The sequence below is a fragment of the Halichoerus grypus genome, chromosome 11 (genome assembly GCF_964656455.1).
Source record: "Halichoerus grypus chromosome 11, mHalGry1.hap1.1, whole genome shotgun sequence".
Taxonomy (NCBI): domain Eukaryota; kingdom Metazoa; phylum Chordata; class Mammalia; order Carnivora; family Phocidae; genus Halichoerus; species Halichoerus grypus.
Genome location: NC_135722.1, coordinates 71,036,491 through 71,043,312, shown reverse-complemented (window position 1 = coordinate 71,043,312; position 6,822 = coordinate 71,036,491). Strand labels below are relative to the sequence as shown.

General features: G+C 37.0%; 1 non-coding gene across 1 annotated transcript; it reads right to left on the bottom strand.

Annotated features, from left to right (window-relative positions):
- Positions 1 to 531: 531 nt before the first annotated feature.
- LOC118528323 (small nucleolar RNA SNORA72) lies at positions 532 to 663 on the bottom strand. Its single transcript, XR_004913570.1, has one exon. It is a non-coding gene; the product is annotated as a small nucleolar RNA SNORA72 (small nucleolar RNA).
- Between the last annotated feature and the right edge of the window lie 6,159 nt (positions 664 to 6,822).

Here is a 6,822-nt window from a genome sequence, read left to right as displayed (position 1 = left end):
GATTGGGATCACATTTGGCTACCACCCATACCAAGCTTGATGGTAATGGGGCCTTGCCTTCAAAGTTCAGAGTTAAATGATCTTTAATTCGTAATTCCAAATCCAATTGTTTGTTTAAAAAAAACCAGACAGAGATATTTTATGTCTCATAGATACTTATTTAAAAAAGTTTTCTTGAATATATATTTGAACAAAATGGTAAATACATCCGAGATATAAAAAGATTTAATACAAGGCCAGTAGGAACTATAAAGTAGGAAACCAGATAGTTAAAACCAGAGATGACAACGTGCAGTAGGCCTGGAAAGCAGTAGATCCAAACTAGACCGAAAAGTGAATTCAGAAAGTGGTCTGCAACAAGAAAGGGTTTTTTTTTTCATAATTCATTTAATGGCAACTGGTAATCATTAAATTAGTAATGGTTATCTTCAAAAGATATTATATTAGCTGTGCTGTCATTTCTCAAGAATGATCAGGTACCTAGAGTCACAGACATTTCCCACATAGGATGCATCATATAAATCAGACTTTGTTTATCACCAGCATTTATAAAACCAGACCTAGGGAAAGAAGTAGGTCTGGGGACACATTCATGGTCTTAATATAGTGAATATTTAACCTGCCCTGATTATTACACAATTAGAACAGCAAGAATATTTGCAGGAAGAAAGTGGGTTTAATTAGTAGATTGTGTGATTAGGAAAATAAAGATCTTCATATGTTTTCTTAATCAACAAGAAACAAACAAAAGAATAGAACTCTGGAAAACATTTAAAATTAAAAAACAAAACAAAACCTGGGGCACCAGGGTGGCTCAGTTAGTTAAGTGTCTACCTTTGGCTCAGATCATGATCTCAGGGTCCTGGGATGAAGCCCCTCATCGGGTTCTCTGCTCAGTGGGGAGCCTGCTTCTTCCTCTCCCTTTGCCTGCCACTCTGCCTACTTGTGCTCTCTCTGTGTTAAATAAATAAATAAAATCTTTAAAATAAATAAATAACATTTTTTTAAAAACTAAAATATATTAAAATTATGTAATTTGAAATAAGCTGAAAATATATTAAAATTATTTATGTAATTTGAAATAATTTTGAGCAAATACTTGAGTATAAGAGAATTCTCTTTAGCTAGACATGTAGAAAATTCTTATCTGAATGACAAATTTCATGAAATAGAATTGAATTTCTTTTCTTTTGTCGAATTATAGTATTGTTTATTTAGAGATATATTTTACCTATTCATAACATTGTTTTCATTAGTTACCTATCTTTAGAATGAAGAGTAGGCTAAATATTCAAGAGAGTTAAGTTTAGTTACAGAACATGAATGTTGTAAATCATTGAACCCTGAAAATGTCTACTTCATGTCATAACTGACAAAAGTAAGAAAGAGGAAAAACAGAGGAGAGAAGCCATATATTAGTTAACTTCCTCTTCTTACATAGCAAGGTATTAGTAGATACTGTTTAACAATTATGGACTAAAAGTAGAGATCTGTATGATTTTACAGTAAAGAAATATAACTACAAGAAGGACAAAAAATTAGAAAAACAAAAATGAGGCTTGGAAAGGAGAGAAAATGGAAGTAGTAGGTAATGTGACTGCTAAATTTCAGCTACAATGGTAAGATGCCTAGAGACAGCGTCGAATTGAAGAAAATATACTGACAAAAAAAATAAAGGTGTAATAACATTTCAGTTTATGGTTGCAACCATAACATTAATTTATAAAAATTTATATTAGAAAGTGGGGTAGTGTGCCCCTCAAGGAAGTGGGGCAGAGAGGGAAAAGCAGGAAGCATTTTAATCTTGTATATGCCCCTTTCTACTATTTGAAATTGTAAATCAGGAACACGTATTATTATTACTATAATAATACAAATTAAAAGATAAAAAATTATAAAAATGTATGTACACACATACATCTGTCTATGCACGTACATACACATGTACATAGATACATGCATATGCATGAATATATATGCATATGTATGTACATATCCATGCTTTGAGATCTTTGCCCTTTGAGAGTATTAGTAAAACTCATATAGGTACCTATTTTCAGACATCTAATGCTGTCTTTAATTAAGAGATGTATGCTTTCTACTTGTGGAATCCTGCATCACCACTTCCACTTCTCCCTAAGGGTGAAGCAAATTCTAGAAATAATAAATATATATGGTATAATAAGTTGTAACCTCTATTAGATACACAAAGTTAATCTCATTACTCTAAGGATGGGGTGGTATATTCAGTTTCATGGGCTTTATTATATTCTCATTGATCATTAGGCTTAAAATGCACAGTTTTTCTCTCATGAAACAAGCTGAACTGTTACCCATCCAGAGGCTTTCTTGTGCCCTGGTTGCTGTTCTGAAGAGGATTTTAATTACTCTGTAAAACACATTTTGAGGGTAATTACTTTAACATGGTAAAATCCCACAGCACAGAAATTTGGCCAGATCATGATACAAACATGACTCAGAACAACTGCGCAGCTGGAGTATTTGACCAGAATATTCCCTTGCCTCATCCAAACTATTCCAGAAGGTAACTTGGATAAATTATATATATATATATATACACACACACACAATATACACACATACACATATACATTATATATATAAATTTTAAATGTATAAATATGTTATAATATATACACATACACATGCATACATAAAACATTTTTTTTATCCAGGCATTCAATGAAGGACATTTAGGTTATTTCCGTATCTTGGCTATTGTAAGTAATGCTACGATGAACATGGGAGTGCAGATATCTCTTCAAGATGCTGATTTTAATTCCTTCAGGTATATTCCCAGGAGTGGGATTATTGGATCCTATGGAAGTTCAATTTTTAATTTTTTGAGGAACTGCGATACTATTTTCCGTAATGGCTGTCCCAATTTACATCCCCACCAACAGTGTGTAAGAGTTCCCTTTTCTCCACATTCTCACCATCGTTTGTTCTCTTGTCTTTTTGATACTAGCCATTCTGAGAGGTGTGAGGTAATAGCTCATTGTGGGTTTTTTTAAAGATTTTATTAATTTGAGAGAGAGCACCCACAAGCAGAGAGGGGCAGAGGAAGGAGAGAGGCAGAAGAGCAGAGGGGCAGAGGGAGAGGGAGAAGCAGACCTCCCGCTGAGCAGGGAGCCCGATGCGGGGCTCGATCCCAGGACCCTGAGATCATGACCTGAGCCAAAGGCAGACACTTAACTGACTGAGCCACCCAGGTGCCCCCCACTGTGGTTTTGACTTACATTTCCCTGATGATTCCCTGATGTTGTTGAGTACCTTTTCATATACCTGTTGGCCATCTGTGTATCTTCTTTGGAAAAAATCTCCATTCAGGTCCTTTGTCCAAATTTCCTTGGATTATTTGTCTTTTTGCTGTTTGTTATTTTGCTATTTGCTATAACATAGCCTTCATATGTTGGAATGATGGAGGCATAGGTTGAGAGAGGGGAATGAGGATATGCATACTTCTGCTTTCTGGAAGTGCCAGAAGCCTGATTAAAAGCAGTGAATGGCTTTTCTTTGCTCTTTTTTTTTTAAGGATTTTATTTTTTTTATTTATTTATTTGACAGAGAGAGAGGCAGGGAGAGAGGGAGCACAAGCAAGGGGAGCACCAGAGGGAGAAGCAGGCCTCCTGTGGAGCAGGGAGCCCGATGCAGGGCTCGATCCCAGGACCCTGGGATCATGACCTGAACTGAAGGCAGACGCTTAACGACTGAGCCACCCAGGCGCCACCATCTTTTCTTTGCTCTTAGGAACTACAAGCTACTCTCAAATCTCACCCTGCACTCCAGCCATACTGATCCTCTTTCTGTTCCTTGAACAAGCCCCTCTTCATGATTTTGTAATTGCTATTTCCCCTGCCTTGAGTGTCCCTCATCCAGCCCTTTGATGGTTTGGCTCAGCCCCATTTTTTAGGTTTCAACACAAATGCCCACTCTTCAGAGCAGGTTTCCTTTATCACTCTAGCCAACTTTGGCAAGTTGTTTCTCCACACCATGGTACTATCATAGTCTGTGTGTTCGTATTTCATTGTTCCCAGAATGTAATCTCCATGAAGGCAAGCTTTGGCTTTATTCGCTGTAGTTCAAAGCCAGCCATAAAAGGTGATGACTAAGCATTTGTTATTTGACTGAAAAATAAAGTTTAAATATTACAAAGCAAATCAGAAGTACAGTTAATATATGTTTTAATAATTTCCTCTGCCTAGAAAGCTCTGTACATTCTTCTTAGCATGATTAACTCACACTTGTTCCTCACAATTGAATTCAGATATTACTTCTAGAAATCTCTAACTAGTCACTTTTTCTCCTTTCTCATTAGACTGGGTGGCATGTTCCTCTGTGTCCCTAGAGCATTCTATGTTCTCTCTATCAAAACCCCTTGATTTATTTTATTGTATTGTACTCTCTTGATTTGTCAGGACTAAATAATCCCCATCTGTATGTAAACATGCTGTGATACATATCATCTTAAAATGATCTTAAATCCCTCCTTTAACACTGCATTCATTTTAGGTGTCACCCTATTCTATGTTTTCCTTTACAATAGAGATTTTTAAAAGGTTTGCCTGTATTTCCTGTCTGCGTTCTCTCTTCCTATTTTCTCTTACATCTATATCAATTAGATTTTTGTCAAAAAAAAAATCAAATTAAAAAAAAAAAAAAACAACTCCCAGGACACTACTCTTGTCAAGGTCACTAATGACCCCCCACATTTCTAATTTTGATATCAATTTTCAGACTTCACCTTAAACAATGTATCAGTAGCATTTTCAATCAGTGATGACCCCATTCCTAAAATGCTTTGCTCCTGGCCTCCAAACCACACTACTCATTGATTCTCCTTCTTCATAAATGCCAGTTCCTTCTTGTCTTTCTAAAGTCTCAATGTTGAAGACCCTCATTCACTCCCTAATAGGCTAATTATTCCCCAATTCATACCCTTAGCCCTAATCTCTAATGCCATTGATTTTCTAATTAATGTTACTAATCCTTAATTTCCACTGACCTTGCCCCAAACTGAAGTCTTTTTGCTCCCACAAATCTGCTCCTTCTCCCATCTTCTTTATCTGAGTAAATAGAATCCCCATTTTTCCAGTTGTTGAGGCCAGAATCCTTGAGTTATACTAAATTGTTCTTTCTCTCACCACATTTAATCCATCAACCAAACCTTTAGATTATATCTGTAATTAGACTGCTTTTCTGCATTCCATCAGTGCCATCCCAGATGATGCAAACCTCATCTATAGCCTAGAGCTCTGTACTACAATGACTCCCTAAATTACACTGTTAGCTTCTTTGCCTGTTTGGAGTCTGTTCTCCACTCAGCAACCATAATGAAATAATCCTCATAAAGAGATGTCTGATCAATTTCTCCTCAGCTCAAAACCATGTAAAACATTTGATATCTCTCCTAAAACATCCACTGATTTAAAAAATATATTCTAGAGCTAGACTTGTGGGTCTAAATCATGGCATTCATTGTCTTCCCCTATAATTTTGGTTATTTTTTTATTATTATTATGTTATGTTAATCACCATACATTACATCATTACTTTTTGATGTAGTGTTCCATGATTCATTGTTTGTGCATAACACCCAGTGTTCCATGCAGTACGTGCCCTCTTTAATACCCATCACCAGGCTAACCCATCCTCCCACCCCCCTCCCCTCTAGAACTCTCAGTTTGTTTCTCAGAGTCCATAGTTTCATGGTTTGTCTCCCCCTCCAATTTCCCCCCCTTCATTCTTCCCTTCCTACTATCTTCTTCTTCTTCTTTTTTCTTTTTTTTTAACATATAATGTATTATTTGTTTCAGAGGTACAGGTCTATGATTCAACAGTCTTACACAATTCACAGTGCTCACCATAACACATAACCTCCCCAATGTCTATCACCCAGCCACCCCATCCCTCCCACCCCCCACCAATCCAGCAACACTCAGTTTGTTTCCTGAGATTAAAAATTCCTCATATCAGTGAGGTCATATGATACATGTCTTTCTCTGACTGACCTATTTCGCTCAGCATAATACCCTCCAGTTCCATCCACATCGTTGCAAACGGCAAGATTTCATTCCTTCTGATGGCTGCAAATATTCCATTGTATATATTTATATATATACCACTTCTTCTTTATCCATTCATCTTGGCTCTTTCCACAGTTTGGCTATTGTGGACATTGCTGCTATAAACATCAGGGTGCACGTACCCCTTCAGATCCCTCCATTTGTATCTTTGGGGTAAATACCCAGTAGTGCAATTGCTGGGTCATAGGGTAGCTCTATTTTCAACTTTTTGAGAAACCCCTATACTGTTTTCCAGAGTGGCTGTACCAGCTTGCATTCCCACCAACAGTGTGGGGGTGTTCCCCTTTCTCCGCATCCCTGCCAACATCTGTCATTTCCTGACTTGTTAATTTTAGCCATTCTGACTGGTGTGAGGTGGTATCTCATTGAGGTTTTGATTTGGATTTCCCTGATGCCGAGCGATGCTGAGCACATTTTCATGTGTCTGTTGGCCATTTGGATGTCTTCTCTGGAAAAATGTCTATTCATGTCTTCTGCCCATTTCTTGATTGGATCATTTGTTCTTTGGGTGTTGAGTTTCATAAGTTCTTTATAGATTTGGGATACGAGCCCTTTATCTGATATGTCATTTGCAAATATCTTCTATTCTGTCGGTTGTCTTTTGGTTTTGTTGACTGTTTCTTTTGCTATGCAAAAGCTTTTTATCTTGATGAAGTCCCAACAGTTCATTTTTGCCCTTGCTTCCATTGCCTTCGGCGATGTTTCTAGGAAGAAG